The sequence below is a fragment of the Falco rusticolus genome, chromosome 7 (assembly GCF_015220075.1).
Source record: "Falco rusticolus isolate bFalRus1 chromosome 7, bFalRus1.pri, whole genome shotgun sequence".
Classification (NCBI taxonomy): Eukaryota; Metazoa; Chordata; class Aves; order Falconiformes; family Falconidae; genus Falco; species Falco rusticolus.
The window spans coordinates 9,300,929-9,321,168 of NC_051193.1; the positions used below are offsets into that span (position 1 = coordinate 9,300,929).

General features: G+C 40.0%; 1 long non-coding RNA gene across 2 annotated transcripts; it reads left to right on the top strand.

The window, feature by feature from the left end:
* Positions 1 to 1,576: 1,576 nt before the first annotated feature.
* LOC119151818 lies at positions 1,577 to 18,948 on the top strand. Of its 2 annotated transcripts, none has more exons than XR_005105561.1 (3): positions 1,577 to 1,681; positions 9,274 to 9,389; positions 18,356 to 18,948. It is a non-coding gene; the product is annotated as an uncharacterized LOC119151818 (long non-coding RNA). The 2 variants fall into 2 exon arrangements; XR_005105560.1 differs by lacking the exon at positions 18,356 to 18,948 and adding an exon at positions 12,354 to 13,834.
* The last annotated feature ends 1,292 nt before the right edge of the window (positions 18,949 to 20,240 follow it).

The following is a 20,240-nucleotide window of genomic DNA, read 5'->3' on the forward strand; positions in this document are numbered from 1 at the left end:
TTCACCCATAAATTTCTTCAGGTAAATGCTGTACGTTGGCTTAGTCTCTCTTCCTTTCTTGCTTGCATTTGTGACAACCTCTACAGTGAGTGTGGTTTTAGTTAACTGTTGCTCAGGTTGTAACTCAGAGAAGCAATTCAGGCTGCAAGAGCAACATTTCAATTATACGAATAATCAAATTCAAAATGTTATTTGAATAATTTGAGTTCCTAAATTAAGCAAGCACTTTTTTGCAAGTGGTCTATAAATTACATTTTCCGCTACATTGGCAGTAAACGGGTAATTAATATCTCAACTTTTCCTTCTTAATGTTGATTTAAGAAAAATAAAATAAGCTTACAACATAAATGAGCTTTGCTTTCATAGCTCAAACATTACTGTCCCTACTCATTTAGCTGTGTAGCTCTGCTATACTTCTCTTTCCCATAGCTAGACAGATATGCAAGTATACAGATCCTTCTGTTTAGTTTAAATAGAGGAATTCTAGAACTAAAGAAAGTACAACTAAGTTGTAGTATTTTTTCTGTTATTTCAGAGAAAATATATCTTCACCTTCAAAATGAAATTAGTTGATTTGTTACTTTTCATTCTGTACCAAACAGGCATTTTGGTTTGTTTACCTAACGTCAAATGAGTGTAGATGTGACTACTTTCCTGATAGAACAAATGTACCTAAGTTAAACCATTACAAAAATAAATTTTTGCAGTGTTATAAAGCAGAGAATGTATTCAAAAAATCTTACCCAACCTCTTAGAAAAGTTTTGTGAAAATGGACTTTCTTTATTTTGCTTAACTTTAGGACCATAATTCAAATGGATAATATGGGATTAATTGTTAGTATTTCTCATATATAACCTGAGACAAAATATTAAGTGGACCACAGGGTGACAGAAAGAAGGGCTCACCAGTGACTAAATACATACATAGTTTAATCAGTTAACCCCTACTATAGATATTATGTTGATAGGGATATTTATAAGAAATACTTTTATTCATAGTGTGAAGGTTAAATACTGTTCCCTTTCTAGGGTTAAATGTAATGAAGTTTCATCTCAGTGACAGTAAGATGCATAAAGACAGCAAGGGAGACACAGGTGGGGGGAAGAGGCTGCATGTTTCCAAAGCTGCACTTTAGAAATGGTAGAAAAATAAAGAGGAAATAAAATTGTTTTAAATGGGTTGATAATTTTCATTTTTGATTTAACCAATGGCTTTTTTTTTGCAAAATATATATCATTTACCTGCAATGGCTTCAAAAACATGTATGTTTCCTATAAACTGTGAGGAGTGTATAGGCAGGCTAATGATAGCCTTTCTTTATTTGTACATTTCATTTGTCCATCCTTCCATCTTCCACCCAAATCAGACTTTCATATAAAAGTGCAATTTCACATATTCATAGCTTATCTAGGTGTGCTCAGCTCTCACATTTGCTCCATGTGTGTCAACCCAGAAAAAAAAAAGCTGCTGGCTGCTTTAAACAGAGCCTGAAGTCAGCATTTGTTTGCCCACTACATCCCACAGGGTACTGGAGGTCAGAACCTGCAAAGACCTTGGCCACAGCCACATTTTAAACCCCTGCACAACCTCCTGCACGTCCAGCGAGTGAGCCACTCTGCTTCCAGCTGACATACATCTCCAGCCCTAGGTCTTATGGAATATTTGAGAGCATTTAATTGGGTGATTTTCTGCCTTTTTCATCAACCTAGAGAGATATTAGGCATGAACGGGTTTTTTTGCTATTTGAGAAGATAAATGCATGATCAGGAATAATAGCTCCATCATTTCCTACTGGTCAGAATCGGTGGTTGGTTAATTATTCAACAGGCTCTGGTGTTGCTGCCAAACCCATGCTTTCTTCTCAGAGAATAACAGACAAGCTTGTTAGAGCAGCTTTCTTTGGACTGTCACTTTAATGTTGATATGGGGTTTATTGAGATGCCGGCACTTTAATTCTAGTTTATTCTTTTATTCTCTTATTTCTCATTTTGAAAGTACAACTTTTCCTGCACGTTTGTGCTGTCAAGCTAAACTATATTAATATTACCTTTGTTATATCATGACATTCTTTTGCAGAAATTATATACGTGGTTTAATGCCTTTGCAGAATTTTAGAATTAATCTAAGGTACCTCTTTCCTGGTACCGTATGTTGCTGTTTTCCACTAGTATGGAAATGCGGGTAATCTGATGCCCTCTGTGACATGGGCAAGTGCTTTACAAAAAAGCATCTTTGACAGTTATCTTTTATACTTTAACATGACCAAAGAGTTAGGCTCTTAACCACTAGGCCTTGTACTACTTTGGGATTGGACAAAAGGCAGAAGTCTTGTGATAGTAGTATCCATTTATGAGTTTGCATTATCATTTCATAAGGCAAAACAGAAGGTGATATAAGCCCACTGCCATTCCTTAGTTTTTGACGGAACATATTCATCAAAAAAGCATGCAGTCCCCTGAGCTTGCAGCCATATGCTACAGGAAAATGTCACCAGTTAAAGATGTATTCATTTGCTGTTTTGAAAACTCTGTTTGATATTCATGCATTCCAAGTGTTTTGACCTAGATTTCTGTAGAGGCATTAGATCCAGTACTGAACAGGAAGCTAGACAGCTGTTGCTTGTGTAGTCAAAGGAAGAATTTAAAGTAAGGGAAAAAAAAAAAAAAAGGATAAAAAAATGAAAACATTTATTAATGCATGCCAACATTTTGCACAGCCAATATGTTTAATACTAGATTAACTAATATAAGCATATGGAGATGCATTTGTTGCAAAGCTTTAAAGAAAAGAACAAAGAAAAAAGTTGGATGTATCTAAAGTTCACATAGAATAGAATTTGCACTTTCTCCTATAAATGAAAGCCTGGTGAAATGGCAACATACTTTAATTATAAGCTACTTGCTAATGTCACAACATTTAAGTTTGGGGGCTATATTGTAGTACAAACCTCTCAGCATATGCCTTGCCTAATCTAGAAACCTACAGGTAGTAAAATTCTTTACTGAATTCTGCAGCCTTTGCAATCTGTTTTGCCCCATAATTGTATAAACAGTTTGTTTGTTGTAATTGTAGATTCCTTTCTAGTAAAACCAGGTACAAAACAGGTATAATGTAAACATACACATCTAATTATTAAATACTGGCATTCATTATACAACTATGGCAAAGATCCTGTATTTTGTTGTTACTGGGTTTGTACAAATATAGTTCATCTGATGTTCATAGGTCCTTTGGTAGTTGAGTAACAACTGTAAATAATGTCAGAAACAAATATTATCTTGGTTTGACTGGACCTTGGACAAGATCAGAGAATACAACACAAAGAGCAAGCAGGCTGGAGGGCCTGTTGATGCTGGCCCTGAATTTCAGAAAGACATGGATGAATCCCTTGCTAGACTTCAACGGTCATATGGTGGAGGGGATCTAACCAAGTTTCCAGAATTTAAATTTGAGGAGCCCAAATTTGAGGAAATTTGGCTCATCTAATCCAGCTTTAGCCAACCAAAAGCTAGATGTCAAAGATACTTGTCCAGGTTGTCTCTCCATAACTCTTCATACCATCCTCTGCAGACATCTTTCCTGGGCTGGGCTGGGTAGTCCTGTTTCTTTCCATGACTGTCAAGGGAATTTGGCTGATTTGTCCAGATCAAATGGTAAATCTTAAGACAGCTACAGGCAGACAGTCCCCCTTAACACTATTAAACATGACCAACTCATTTTTTTAGTATTAGTGGAAAACCCAATTTTTTAGTTTTTATGTTTTTAACTATTAAGTTCAAGCAGCAATCTGTTATCAATTTCAACATTTTCTGTTAATGGATTTTATACTGAGTCAGTCCAAAAATAGAGGAAAAGGTGCAAACATTTCCCCTCCCTGAAAATGGTTTTCATTTTCGCAGTAAAAAATATGAAGATGGATTTTTTCCCCCAATAGCTCTTTTCCTAAGTGTTTATCAAATAGTTTATGCAAACACATTTCAGCTTATGGTTTATTTATAAACAGTTCAATTTCATTCTCCACGAAGGTGTGGAATTGGTTACCCAAGCCACGTGCTGGTTATTTATTTATTTACTTACTTATTTATGATTGGGTGAATGAAACTTTTTAAACAAGGGAAAAATGAATGAAGAATAGTGAAGAAACGATGCTGCAGTTCAGAATGAATAAATCAACAGGTCTAAATGTCATGAAACTGAATTCTCCAGTATCTTCATGAATAGTCAGTCAGGGTACTCATGAAGGCCTGTTGACAACTGAAAATCTGCACATTCAGTGGTGTGGTTGGAATACACATGCACAAAGATATGTAGGCGTACAGTCGCAAATGATGTCCCATGTAAATGTCCAGCCCTTCTGTTCAGATGTGCTGTACATCCTGTGAGCATACACCTACATGGACAGACCTACGCAGATAGCTATGTATGCAGTAATAATCACTCTTCCCAAATGACACTATTTGCAATTGAGGTGGAAGAACTTCAAATGTAATGGCAAACCTCAGAAATCTAATGAGGTTGGCCATTCTAATGCCTTGTAATGCAGGCCTCCACTATTAGAAGTGATGCTCTGGAGGCGAGTCTTTCTTGCACTCTTGGAAACCAGTTAGGGGAACAAAGCTTTTGGGGACAACAAGTCATCAAATATGATCCCACAGGCATGGCAGAAACATCACACTACAAACCCAGGCAATGCAGTAACGCTTAATGAAGGTAGTTAAGAAGTGCCATGGAAAGATTACGGCTGTGAGGGGAGGGATTGAGCTGTGATGAGAAAAATAAGTCTTTGGTGGCTGGGATTGTAGGAGTCTGCAACCAGAAAAAAAAAAAAAAAAAAAAAAAGTCATAAAAATTTGCTTTCCTGTTGATTTGTGCCAAACAGCTAAAAGTATCTTCCTGGCTGCTAGAGAAATTTCTTCTGTTAAGTAGATATGTCAGAGTAAAACACTGGACTTGTCTACTGTATAACATACTCTGCGTATGGCCTTTATTTCCATAGAAGTATCATGCAAATATGTTTCACAAAAGTCTGTTCAGTAGTGACTACTGTTGAAGGTGAAGTTTGTCAGGTTTGATACTTCCCTTTCCCAAATTAATCAACCAAGTTAGAGGTCTTTCCAAGCCTAGCTGGACCACTGGGCTTGGTTGGGTGCACAAAAGAAATGTTTGCTTAGTCTGACATCTGGTTAGCTTTGTCACCCACCCAACCGTCCCTGAATTCATTTATGTCTGGATCATCTGGGCACGGTACCAGGATAAAGCTTGAGCTCATTTGTCTGGTAATAAGATGTTTCAATCCCTCCACCCTTGCTTTTCCAGTCAGAACACACTTTGCATCTTAAACTGACATATTTCCAATTTTTATAGTCAACTTTTGCAAGATCCTTCCATATGTTTAAAGTTAAAATTCATGGAGGCTATAGATAGCTGGGTCAGTCTTTGTACTAATCCGAAATGTGCTGGCTCAGTCAGGAAACACTAGCTCTGTACAACTAAACATGAGCTAATAAAGGTTTAGTTCTTTGCTAGTAGCATACCTGACACAAAGTATCTTGTTATCCAGCCTGAACCACTTAGGAATTAGCAGTAGCGTGCTGTACTATAGCCAGTTTGAACAGATGGATTTAGAACCAGAGAGTCAAATATATCCCTTTTTGGAATTTGTCTGCCTAATTTACTCATGTTACTGTTACAGAGTTACCAAGATAGCTGATGATGCTGCTCTGCACTGTATTTACTTGGCTGCATTGCCACACAGAAATGTGATTCATAGACTCACAGGAATTGCAGATGGAAGAGCCATATTAGATCATTCAACCCATCTCCCTGCTGATGCAGAATTGCTTGCTACAGCTACAGTACATTTTCTAGTGTTTTGTCTGGTCTAGTTGTAAAAGTCCCCTGACAAGGGACTTCCACTGCTTCCCTTGGGAAACCACTCTACAGTTCATCTTTCAAAATTGGCACTGTCAGAGGCAGGCTAGAGAACTAGCAGGACCACTGACCTGTACTCAGTTGGGAATTCCTCCCTTTCTAATCACTAGGTGAGCCTGCATGAAGATGCTGCACCATCAAAATCACATGGTGCTTGTGGACATACCACAGATTTACAGTAATGGACAGTTTTTCCTCTCATTTGCAAGACACACTTTACTTTTTCAAACCTACCAGCTTCTGCTACCTTTTTGTCCCAGGCCCTCTGGTGCATTTTTTAGTCCCTAACACGTTCTAAGCCAAGATTTGACACTAAAAACCTACCCAAACAACCTCAGCTCCTCTCTGGATCCTTGCAATTCTGATGTAAAGTTCAAGTTTCTCATTCTCAGGGTCCTGGCCCATCATCAGTACCAGTATTTTCCCTCCTACCAATGATATTGTCTTTCTGGGGGATTTTGATTGCTTTTTTATTGTTACAGTAGCCTTTGTTTTATTCCATAAGAGTAAGACAAAGGAATTTTTGGTTTTCTGCTTTTTCAGAAAAAGTCTGGCCAAAGAGGTGGGAACTGTTGTCAATCAGCACCAATAAATGATTTCCAAAAATGCCAGTAAACCAACAAATGAGAAAGGAAAAGAAAAAAAAAAAAAGAAAAAAGAAAAAAACACTTGTTTGACTGAATGAAACATTACATTTAAAGATCTGAGTACACTGCAAATATTTAAATAATCAAAGGAAATATTTATAAATGGAATTGTTTGGGGCATCTTTTGAACAGAATATTTATCTGGCTTCTTTTCATAACAGAAATTTTTAAAAAAAGAGTCAAAGTTCAGGCACGCAGTTCCAGTTATCTGTATGTATACTGACTTTTCATTCATTAACTCTCACAAATGAGCCAGTATGACCATCCTCCTGTCCTTCCTGATTACCTACTTTTACTGTTACTCTTATCAAAACAAGGCAGGCCAACGTCAAAAGATTTCACTGGAATCAGAGGACTGTCTGCTGAAAAAAAAATATATTTCTCTGCAGTTCAAAACAATTAGGAATTAGAAACTGGAGAAGGAAACATAGAAAAAATAAGATCAATTAAGATTTATATGTAATATTTTTTTTTTTTGGTCACCTATACTTTTTTCCTAGGTTCTGAGCCAGAATTGGATACATCAAATACCAAGTGAAAGGGCAGTTATGTCAGTAATTCTAGCCCATCTGGAAGCAATAACTACAGTCAATCACAGAGCAAATCCTTATCTGATGAGATTTCCAGCCCAATTTTTTTAGACAGGAGAGGTTCAGATAGTTCAGATAAGGTTTGGCAGCTGAATTGGTATTTGTCCCAAGCAAACCTCCAGAGGTTCACCAGTCACTACTAATAAATGAAAGTCTTTATAAGGTGATGGTTATTTTGTGGTCAACATGAGATAAATTGGTGGTGCCAGCCCAGGTCCTAGGAGACATCTGTCTGTATCTGAATGCCATCACCAGCTTGCTAGACATCTCTGCAAAGGACTGGTACCTGAATGTTTTAATGAGCTTTCCTCCAAAGCAGGGTGGTTTTCACTTTTGCCCTCAGGTAGAGTGGGAACCCAACTGCTTTCAAGGGCAGTAGATCTAGCACATTCATTCGATGGAGCAAAAGGCTCTTTGAAGGAGACATCAGTAGAGAAAACAAGCTGCTTGGGATGCAATACACACTGTGAGATCCTCATCCATTCCATCTCTTTCCCATTAGCTTGTTTGCCTGCTATGCCAGGTGTTCTCATTAGCCATATGTATAAATATTTATCTAACTTTTTTTTTTTTTTTTTATCATTCTGGTACTGTATGTATAGGAAGAAGTAGAGCCAATCTGTGTGTGAAAATCAATGTTTGAAGATTTCCTTTTGGCTGCTGGTAGCTGCGGCCTCTTTTAACTGCCCCTGTTGCAGCTGGCTGTTATCTCAGAGCCACTTTTCCAACTATGAGGAACCAAATTAGGAAAAAAAAAATATATGGATGAGATATTGACCTTCCACATGTCGTACATTTTACCAATAAGTATAAATGACAAAGACACTAAGGAGTTTAATCTCCCATCAATGAATCAATACAAATCCCATTAACACTCGATGAGGGGATAAGATAGCCTTCAAGAGTTTCACACTTGCTCTTTGTATAGGACTCCCTCTAAAGGCTCTGGAAGTCCTTTTTGTCTCAGGACCATCAGTATATTGTGATTTTAATGAAGTGAAGAGGTTTTAAGAGGCAAGGAGACTCAGCAGATGAACGGACCTTACAGATTCCAAGTCTGGCCCGTACAAAAATTGAATGCTTATTTGATATGCATTGATTCTGCTAGAGTCTGGAAACTGGGAAGTCCGGAACATCAGCCATTAAGGTTGTCAGCAAGATCAGTAAAAAACAGAGACAGTTAAACAGTTGATTTCAAACTTCCTAGAAATTACAGGCTATCAGTTTCCAGTTAGCTGTCTCCCTCCCTCCTTGCTGCTTTGCTTTAGCTTGTCCCTCCAGTTTCAGAAATGACACCAAATACCTGCCCTTGACCTCTTCCCTTGTACATCTGCAATCGTCTGCAATAGTGATTTAACTCACAGTCCTTGCACTGTGCAATTTCTGCTTCTGCTGAAGCCAAAAACTGGAGCTAAACTTCACGGCAACTTAGAAGCAGCTTTAGGACACAGATTTAGCTCACTGAAGATAGCCAAGGATAAATTAAAGAAAACACTGATGTTACTCAGGGTAATTAGTTCGAGTTAAACATTAAACCTACTGGGCAACTTTATCAGGTTCTTGAAATGCTTTTGAATGCAACAGTGTGGTGGGAATGCTTATATATATATATATATAATATATATATATATATATTTCCTTATATATATATATATAAGGAAAAATGCTTATATATATACATATATATACATATATAAATCCTCTGGGCAAAATTTTCATATCAACCAGTCCTAATTTAGGCTGATAAATCAGAGAAAAAAAATCAGATTCCGAGTTGTATGTTTTGTTTTGCAGGTTTGTTTCTTTGTTTGTTTTTCTTTTCTAAAGTACTTGTTGGGGAAATTTTCAAAGCCTCTCGGAGTATTTTGTACTGAATATTAATTGAGCTCTGTGTGTGTGCGTGTAACTCCTCTGTGCCCTTCTGAAAGTTTTACCATAAATCTAGAGCAAATTGAGGTACCACACTGACAGTGAATTACATAAAATCCTCTTCTTTGTCTTCTATTTCCCTTTCTTCCTCCACTCTATTGTATTTATGTCTCTCTGAAAATCTGAAAAAACCCTGCCTGCAATTCCATTCCTTATTCTCTGTTTTTCCAATTAGATGTGCAGTCTGTGTTACCAGTATCATGGGAAGACAACTGGGCTGTCTGCCTCCTTCCTGGTTGCCTGAGTTGCTTCAGCCTGCAAAGAAAACATTGTGGGACTTTGTTCAGAACAGTAAGAAACTAAATATTTATCTTCCTTCTTATAATTTATGCATCATGGGATTAATATAGAAAGTACTAAGATTGAAAGGTCAAGTGAGCTTCCAAACAATGTTTCACAATGATATATCATTGCACTTTTACCATGGTCTGCTTTCGAGAAAATGAAGGACCAGTAGCCATGATGCACTGAAAGAAATATCCTTAACTGTGCTATGGACCGATTTTCTGTTATGCTTTTATAAGTTTCATTTACATTTCCTGTAGGGATTGTTATCTCAGCTGGAAATTTTAAATCAGTGTTATCACCTAGACAGCCTACATTTTTGGGGTTACCTTCTAATTGTTTGCAGGTACCTGCTGATGTTTTAATTATTCAACAGACTGGCTATGGTATGAAGATAGTGTAGGTGTGGGATTTTCTGATGTTGGACCAAGTCAGCACAGCCCACATCCCTACTGTCCATCTGCAGCAGACAGGGGAATAAAATATCTTGTTGAGAATACCTGGGCTTCCTCTCAGCGTGGAGGTCATATAGTAGTAAAAACACATTCTTCTTTCGCATGAAAGACCTTTTGGATGGACAGCTTCCCTTCCTCCAGGTTGCCCAAGCCACAGTCCTCACATTTATGCCTGAGGCACCTTTCCAGTCCCTGGGATTTCAATAATACTTATACTGTTCCCTTTTACATTTTCATGGCCATTATTGTAGGGACTTCAGGCGAGGTCAGTGCAAGCCAGCAAGCATGCTGTACACCACAAAGAAAGGGCTGTATCTATGCTAACTGCAACTTTCATTAGTTTTAAGCTGGTTGAATCAGATAATATGACTCCTTACTATGTCCTTAACATGTCTGGTCAGTAGAGCTAGTCACTTAACTGTGCTCTTCCGAATCTGAAAAAGATCTGTCTGCAAGACTGCATTGTGTCAGAAAAGTACACCAGTTTCTACTCCGAAGATATTTTAAGTGCTTTGCAAAAGTTGAATAACCCAGGCTACAGGCAGATATGGTGGGTTTTCCACCTCTTGAAGCCTTCAAAACAGGAATGGATGCCTTTCTGAAAGCTATTGTTTAGCTAAAAATGATTTATTAGGCTTACTGCACTTGGAAATGGGTGAAATACTAGTAGAGAGCACCTTTGCATAGGTCACCCGATGACCCCTTCTGGCTTTAAAAATCTAAGAGCTTAGCCAAAGATCCAAGAAGTGAATATGGCTTTTTTATAGGCAAGATGTAAACAAGTTTATGTGGATGTGCTTGTGAACCAGGACTCACTGAGGTTTTGCCAGGTCAGATCTGTAGCTATTTGGACTGTAAGTCCCATGCTTCATGAGTATGGTAGCCATAAAAGAAAAATTAAAAAAGAAATGTGTAGGTAAGAGCTAAATAAAGCAATGGCACTGTTTTCCCTTAAATGTCACCTCCTTTGGAAGAAAAAGAGGAGTGGAAAATTATAGGTGTCTGGCCAAAAAAAGGGAGGGGACACAGATCAGGAGAAACATCAGCCATCAAAATCTTCTGGTTTGCAGATAGGGGGGGAATGAAAGACTTCCTGCAGACTGGGAACAGAGGCCAGGGGGCTGGGGGCTGCAGCCAGCTGGGAAATGCCCGGCGCCGTATATAGAAACCCTCGCAAACAAACAGCTCCTGCCTGGCACTGAAGCCAAAAAAAGGGGGACTGCGGGGAGGGGGGGGGGGCAGGGAAGGGGAGATGCTTCCGACCCCTCTGCAGCCCGTCTGCCCTGATGGATTTCACGAGTCCAGCAGCCACATCAAAAACACCCTCAGCCTTTAGATGAATGAGCTGTTTGTTTTTCTTCCCGATGGCTTGATAAGAGGTCACAGGATGTGTTCAATTTATTATTATTTTTTCTCTCTTTCTTTTTTTTTTTTTTTTTTAATATATAATGAAACAATAGGTTAAGAGAGAAAAGCCCCAGCCCAGTCCCAGTAGGTCTCTCCGTCCCCCATGCTGCTTCATTTCCTGCCTTTTTGAAGCAGACATCCCCCTTTTGTTTTCCTCCGGCCCGGCCAGCGCGTGTCCGTGTGGCGGCCACCGAACAAATAGGTTTTGGCCACCATCACCTCCTCGCCCCCGCCTGCCCGCCTGCCGCCACTTGCTCATGGCTGGCGGCTTCCTGAGGCCTGGCGGCCGCTGCCGACCCACCGCCGGCCTCGCAGGAAGAGATGGAGAGGCCTGCACCCGCCCGGGCGGAAGCGACGGGAAATCCCTGCAGCTGCCCGATTGCACTCCTGTGGCCGGCGGGACACGGCCGGGGCATGCGGGCGCACGGCGAGAGAGCCTTCCTGTTGGCCCGGCCACCCTTCTCCCCCTTCATTCTGGAAATTCGTGGCACGCCAGCTCCCACACGCACGCTGGGGGAAATGCTGGGAGCTGGAGATAAGCCCTCCCGCCACTTCGGCTGCCACCCGGCTCTGCTGCCTGTGGTGAAAGTGGGAAACAAAGCCACGGCACCCGGGAGCCTCCCCCTGCTCTCCCAGGACCTCTTCTACCTGGAAGGGGACACTCAGTGTCTCCAGCCCTGGTTTAGGAGGACAGGGACTAGGCAACTTGCTGGAAAGGAGCAAGTGGGTGCGTGGGGAACCCCCCAGCCTCTGGGGAGATGCATGGGGGAAGGATGCTCACGTCTGGGCTCAGGTATTGAAATTTTCACATCCCTTCCCAGCTCATTAGCCTGTCCTAAAACTGGGGTGCAAAAGGGGTATTCCAGTCATAACTGAAATCCTTGGGTGTCTGGGGGCTTGGTCCCTGCCTCCAGCCAGGCATCAATGTGACACCAGCCCTCCTCCAAGGAAACATGCCCCTAACCACAACAAACAGGGTTGAAATTTGGACCTCTTTAGAAGTCCAGACACACCCTGTCCATGCCCAACAGGAGTTGCGTAGCAATAGGAAAAACAAGTTTTCCCTTCTGGCTGGAGCTGCCAGAAAGAAGGACGATGGTATATGCAGGTTTCAGCAGTCCCCAGCCACTGGATCTCTGCCGGCAGGAGGGATGGGGAGACGACATCTTCAGGGATGAGCTGCTCCTGCTCAGACCTTCCCGGCTGACCACAGCTGTGTACAGCCATGCTGTGACTCTGTGGTTTGCAGAGGAAGAATGTGATTTGTAAATCTGTTCCATACCAGCCCAGCTTCTGATTTTGGCCTAAAATGATGAAAAGTACAAAAAAAACGTGAACTCTTAAACTGCTTGTTAAAGTTCTCGGTTTTCAACTCTCTGTCTGGTGACCTCTCTTTATAATTCCCTTTGTACAGACGACCTTTTGCACAGATGCTGCAGTGCTCATCCACAAGGCAATGCAGGAGTTAAAAATATATTCATATAGGCAAATTTGAACACTAAAATAAAATCATCTTACTGAGGTCATTGTCTCTGTAGACCAAAGTGAGGGAGGAAGTGCAGGAATGTGATGCTGATTAAGATACCACATGCTGGGCAGGTATCAGTTTAAACACTTTAGACTGTTACCTGCTCAGCAGGGGAGACCTGAATCCACATTTGATGATTAGGCCATATTTATGTCTCAGCTCAGCAAGTCTCTATATATTGGCCTGATGAGTAGAGTGTATAAAACTCACACAAGTGTCTCCAAATTAATCAGAGGGGTGAAAAAAAGTTCCACAGGTATGTCGGATTTCTAAATACATGGGCTTCCAGGGCTCATTTACGGGTAAATAGCAATCCACCCACTGGCCCCTTTCATGACTGGGATGAATCATACAGCAAGCTGAGTCACATCACAGTAATACACGTTCAATGGCACAGGCAACAAAACGGGTAATGTGCTGCCTGAAGAAAGGACTTTCTAGTACATGGAAAATTGTGCATATATTATACACACACACACACACACACAAATATGTACACATATATCTACAAACTCTAAATGCACACGTATATAGACCTAGGCATATATGTTTTGCAGCTTTACATGGAAAGCTGTAGCTATGTTACATCATACAGAATTTGAAGGTCTCAAATTCTGATTAGCATTCTTGATGGGTTCTTTCAGCATAGTTTAGTCAGGAAACAAGGCTTATGCAATCACAGTCTGTGTATGTGTGTACGCGTCTGTCACCATTAGACATCAGATAATTTACACAGGAGAGAGGCATTATGAATGTCCCTAGCCCAGGAAAAGCTTCCTGGAGAAATAGCTTCTGTCAGTATTTTCACCTTAAGAAAACAAAGACAACCCAGCTACAAGACATGTATCCATTAAAAATCTTCATTAGGCTTTGTTAAATCCTGTACTTGTGGAACTGCTTGCTCAACATCTAAAGAATTATTGTGAATAAGAAGTCATAAAGGATGCCACCACAGAAACAAAATGCTACTCATATTTCACATTAATCTGCTACTCTTTTTACTGCAAGATATATACTTTATATATATATATATATGTAAAAAATAAAGTACATATATCTAATTTATTTTTTTAAAAGGGTTTTATTTTTCAGTTTACAAAATTCTCCTCTGGGCTATACACAAGTACGTTTGCAGCTCTGGGCAGAGCTGAGCTTTCAGGACATTGCACTCCCACGTGACCCAAACTATCTCACATGACCCAAGGACTAATATTACTATTCGAGAGTTAAAGCTACCCTCCAAATGGTCAGAGTGATGCATGAGAGAGGTCTTTAGCCCATATGCTCTGCAAAATAAAATTCCAGAATAAGGTCTGATTAGCACAACTTCTGCTGATGGTCCTGGGTGTTTCTTCAGCTTTAGCCCATGAAGATTAAACCCCGTAAGATTCAATTATGAACATGGGGCTTAACATATGGTTTAATATAGGAAAGTAGTAGTATTTTTTTCTCATGATTTTTTTGTTTGCTTGTTTGTGGGATATTTTTTTTTAATATATATGTACAGCCTTGGTATTGAGGTTCATACAAAGAGTTGGGCTGCAGTGTTGCTTAAACAAAAAAATTCCAACTCAGCCAGCTGTGATTGCACCCGAAGTCCTGGCTTCTGCCAAAATCCATTTCTGACTTGGAGAGCTACCGCAGTGCCCAGTTAAGCGTTTGTACCCAGGTACATGGTATTCCACTGCCTCATCTCCTTGTTACAGTAGGAGCACAGACAACTTTTTGGAGCAAATGATCCAGTGACATGGAGAAGCCAGGAAAGGAAAAAGAATTATGGTTTGAATCGTTGATATTTCTAAAGGAAAAATACCAGTTGCCATGACAATAAAAATTGAAATATTCAAAGAGGTCAAAATTAAAATACATGATTTACTCTTCTTGAAGAAAGTGCTACACACACACAGACCCCTCGTGGATTTTAGATTTTGAGATTCAGGGCTTTTATTTGTTTTAGAGGTTCAGGGCCATCTCTTAGAGCATACCTCACTGTTCATACAGCCTTCAAACTGACCTCGGCTGTGGAGCCCATTTCTGAAATAGAGTCCTTTGTGTTTTCTAGTCGTTCCTAGAAAATGAGAAAAGGTGTCAAACACCTCTAGCCCATCTTTACGTCTGTGACTAAATGGGATTGAACAGGCCTGGAGGGCTGGAGAATCCCCAGCTGGGAAAAGATGAGAGCACTTGCTTCTGTAATATGAATATGTTGGCAAACAGAGATGCTTTGGGAGAGACAGACCCACAATCAGTGCTTTGTGTTTCTTTCTTTTCCAGTTCTCTGGAGAGGGAGGGCTGTTTTGTTTCTTAGTTTTGTTTTGGTTTTAGCCTCCCTATGGCATATTTCCAGTTGCAATATAGCCACCTTGGCACCTCCTTTTCCCTTCTTTTAATGCTATCATAAGGAAGACTAGCCCTCACTGGGAGATCATTTCCACATCTACATAAAAAACTGTCCAGATGCTCCATCCACAAAATCTAAAATTTGCCAAAAAAATCCAATAGTCTCTTGAACCCTCAAGATAGAAAACCAGGGTTTTTTTTTTCCCCCTTGTGGTAGTTTACCAAAATAAGAGAAAAGGATTGCTGTTTAAAAAAAATAACAAAATACCCAGAAACTCCTCCTACCAGGCTGTGATTGATCTCTGTTTACCTCGGGGGTTGCAGACTGGCAGGAGAACCTGCCATCTGACCACAGCATGTGCCAAGTCTCCAGACTTCTTGCAACTGAGTCCTTGTGCTGTAATTTACTTTCCATGGAACAGGGATGCATCCAGAAGGATCAGTGAGGTGTAAACCTTAAAGTGTACAAAGCTTCCTTTGTTCTGAAGTAATTATGTTGTTACTCTTGTGTGTGCTAGGTTGGAGGTTCCAAGGAAGAGCAGCCAAGAAGTCTCTGCTACTTTCATCCTTGGTCACTGTTCAAGCCATAGGGGATGTCAGTGTTTTTGCCCTCAGGGCCATCTAGAACAGGAATTCACAAAACCTATAAAGAGTAAAGTTGTACGTAGGGGCAAATGGAGGAGAAGGGTCAGCAGAGAGACTATGCAGCCTTCCTAACGTCTGGGTCTTGCTCAGCGTGGTGTGGGTGGAGAGGGGAAGGGGCAACATTTTCTCAGAAGCTCTCAATTTACTGAAATAGGTTGAAGAGGTTGAGCCACTTAAAATCAGATCAGCTTTAGCAACTGTTCATTCTCTGTGCTTGCTCGGGAAATGTTGGCAGTGAACACCCTTACCCATACCGTATTTTGAAGAGGACAGATTCTGCTCCCTGTGGTGCTACTGTAAATCCTGACTTCCTTGTGCTGATTTCCTTCCTTCAGATCCTTAGCAAATTCTGCATGTATCTTATTCACTAACACAAGTAAAACCCAGTTGAATTAATAAGTAATGACTTTGGTTTTTCAGCTTTTCCTAGTCATGTAGAAGGTTCCTCCCCCTTCATCCTGCTCAGCATGCAAAAATACCTAAAATGTCCTGAGAGAATCAGCATCTTCACGGAGAAGGGCTGATCTATGATTTCACTGGGCTACGGAACAAGCAATAAAAGAAGAAATTTTATTAAGGAAGCAAAAATTTACCATCAGAAATCTTTGAACCATACATTTAAATTTTTGAATTTGGGGCAAAATATTATTTGTGCAGCAGACTCAGCTCTTCCTATCTCCATAGTCTGAAGTATCCCTACGCTGCCAGCTGTACAGTGCATATCTCATTGCAGTACATGGTGTTCTGAAGTGTGCCAAGTAATAAGCTATAAAGAGAGAAGCAGGACTCAAGCAACACAAGGATGCAAAGCAATATTTTCCCTTGACACCCAAGGTCATGGCATAAAGAAACGTGGAACAAGGGAGCGTCAATTTTCATTGAAGATGCAGGGTACAGTGCTGCTGTACCAAGCTAACAGAAATAAATTAACGTGATGGCAAACTTAGAGTGTCCTCTTAAAATGTGTTTGTAAGTGTGTGAGTGTGCATGCTGGGGGATGTTGCCACATTGCTCTGTATATTTTCATGGCTAGCAGAAACGGGCAACACAGACTTAAAAAGAAACACATTTTAAAGATAATCTACTCTGTATATACTATAAATACCGACACACAGTTTTGCAGGGAGCTCTGGGTTAAAGCACTGAGAGGAGTAAGTATGGTTTGCTGCCCAGTGAATTACTTATCAATACAGTCTTAACTCATTACCAATTCCTAAACAAAACATACACCCAAGATGACTTTTCAGGATTTATTATACTTACATTTGTGCCCCTATCAAGCTGGAATAACTACTGTTGCATTCCTCAGTTCTCCCACCTCCACGGTAAGAACTACGTATGTGTAGGAAAACAGAAGAAACCTTGTTTGCCTATTTAGCTATTGCAGCAGTATAATACAGTGTAAATGAGGAGTAAATGCAGAAGAAACATTTGGTTTCTGATTGCTCTGTGCTCAGTTTGGAGTCCTGTGAAGTAAATGGAAAAACCTCCATTGACTTAGATGGAGTTTATATCAGTCCCTTGAACAGTATGAAGCCAGCAAGGAGGATGCATAGCATTCACCATACAGCTCCAGCTTACTTTAATTCTTTACCTAACGTTTCTGAAACGCAGACTGTAAGGGAGCATTCCTTTATGGTTAGGAAAGCACACGGTGCTTAATTTTAATGGAAAACTCTTTTTTAAACAGACAGATCCTGCTGTGTTTGACAAATATGTTCCAGAAAGAAGCTCAATCTAGATGCTATGTGTAACTTTATCTTATTCCCTTTTGAGCGCTACTGTTCTTGCAAAGTGATCTCTCAACTGCCCAAAGTCATTACACTTTTTCCCTTTCACATTGTACCTCTGTAAATGTCAGGCATAACTACATTTTTATTTGCAGAGATACCACTGCTATGAATGAGTAAAAATTTCCTGCTCCCCCGCCTCCTTCTCTTTACCCTGTGCGCTTTCTGCTAATATGATTTGTTGAACAAATTGTTCCATTAATCTGGGGCTGTTTGACAGAGTGAGAAAATAAGTGCCAAAGTGAGAAGATTCACAAGAATCGGAAATCTCAGTCCCTCTTTCTCAAGGTAAATAGTTATTATATCAGGGTGTCAGACTGGTGAAATGGATGTACTTTCATTCTCAGTTTGTAAATGTCACTTTTCCTCAGCCCATCAGGGTGACAAATGAGGTGTGGGTTACAGTAAGAGTTCATTCCTTGACAAAGTTCTTGCTGGCTTATTTCAACAGGAAGGTAACTCCCCTTTCTGCCCCCCACCCAAAAGCAGGAGGAGTGGGACACATCTTTAGTCGGGAGAGAAACAAGAAACAGCGCAACCTGGCCTTAAATAATGCCCAAATTGTTTCCATTTGCTGCTAAAACCTGATAAAGGTTTCTCCAAAAAACAACTCGTGGATACACTTTGTTTGCCTTTCTTCTCTTTTCTTGCTTGTTGTTTTTAGCCCAGACCCATATGACTGGTGCTTATGTCAATATTTATTGACATGCGGTCAAGAGAGGCCACTTTTTAAGCCCCGTGCTATCTGGTTGTTAATTACCACACTGCAAAGTGTTAATGAAGAAAAACACCCTTTTCTTTTGACAGATAATTGATAAGAGATCAGGAGGCCCAGCGCCTGACAAGGAACATGGAATGGTTTATTTGATTGTCCTGCAGATGACTGCATTTGAGGACTAGCAAGGAGCCCACCTGGCTCACAGGAAAACAGGGTCCCAGGGTGAAGACTGTGGTAAGGAAAGAGGAAAGGACGATCTGAGCGATTTGAACACAGGGCCGCCTTTGATTTCGGAGTCTGTGATAACCTATGGTCTCTCAGGAAAACAGGATTTGCAGTAGCTCATGAAATGCCTTCACCAAGGCTGAACCATCGCCTTCAGGACATAGACTTGTGCTTTTTTTTTTTTTTGTTAATGGTCTAGTAATCATGAAAGAAAGTTGCTCCTGCCTGAATTTACCACAGCAGTAATTCAGAAAGATATTTGCTTGATGGATTTAACTCTGTGCTTTCAGCTTGTAGCTGCTTTTAGTGTTTGGAACCATCTGATAACTGAATTCAGATTCTCATCTTGAGAATGGTTTGTAAGACAATTGTGTTTGGCGCTCATCGACAAAACTGTTATGAATCAAGCAAATGTCATTTTGCTAGAAATTCTGGAGAAAAAGCAGGAAGAAAGTAACTGTTTAAGGATTTTGGTTTTGGTTTTCGTTTTTTTAACTTTCAGAATGAAACAAAATTTTCTACAAAACTAGGAATAAAAGCAAATTTTTAAAAATAAAAAAGGAACTCAGAAGCCAAGCCCCCAGATTAGTAGTTCTGTACAGGCTTCCCTAAGGTTTCTAGGTTTGCAAGGATGTGAATGTTGAATTAGGGTTTTCAGGCACTGCTGTCTCCTTGGTGGGGGGATGGCTAGGACTGGATCTCACTGATAATCAGATCTCAAGACCAGAAAGTTCAACATTTGCAGATCTTCAAGCAGATCCTAGAAGCTAATCAAGCAAGCTGAATGGAAAAAACATGAACATTTAGCAGAGCCCACCTGTATTTTCTTAGAAGCTCATCAAAAGCAATATGTTTCCACGTAACATTTTGCTTTTTGTGAATCAGCGTTTTCTGATTAAATTATATTTCATTGCAAAATAACTGCTCCATCAATGTATAATCTGGCACGCGCAATAAAAAAATGAAAAGGGTTGGGGGTGAACTGGAACAGGGACCTCCAGATCTGGATATACTGCTTAAACTGAAAGACTGCAAAATGAAGGGCTATCATAAACTCCTGTGTGTGTTCGAACCCTCAGAGGGAGACAATAATTAAATGCATGTTACATGTTTCTTTTCCTGACTGATAAAATGTCAGGCTTTGAATTAGCTTGACAATGACAATAGTTATGATTCAGAAATGGAAATTTGCTTTTCATTATTAAGAAAACCACTGTTCTCCAACACTCACTTAAAAGTAGCTGTTTCTACAAACACGTCTGCCATTAAATTCCCATGCTAGAATATTTGTGAGAAATTAACATTAAAAAGGAGACTACATATTATTCAAAGTGAATCTATCTAATTTTCTCTCTGTGTGTGCATTTCCAATGTATTTATCTCTGTGGAATCCAGGCAGCAGATAATACTGAATTTTGTATGACATCATACCCATTTGAAACAGATCACAATCTCATAAGCATACGATTATGCTTTACCTAACAGATCGGCGACTAAGAGGCCCTACTGAAAAAGAAATTTCAAAAAGTAATAGTACAGCGAACAGGAAAAAACAAATCACTTCATATTGAGACTTTTTTTTTTCCCAAATGTTCTTCTCTTTTTCTCATCAAGCTTGCTTCTGCACGTAAATTGTTCTTTGAAGACCTATTTTCTCCAGTACTGGCTAAAATAAGCAGAACAGTTACAGTCAACAATATTCTGCCCACTTTGCCAGAGCCTTCATAATTTATGTCTAACCTGGATAGG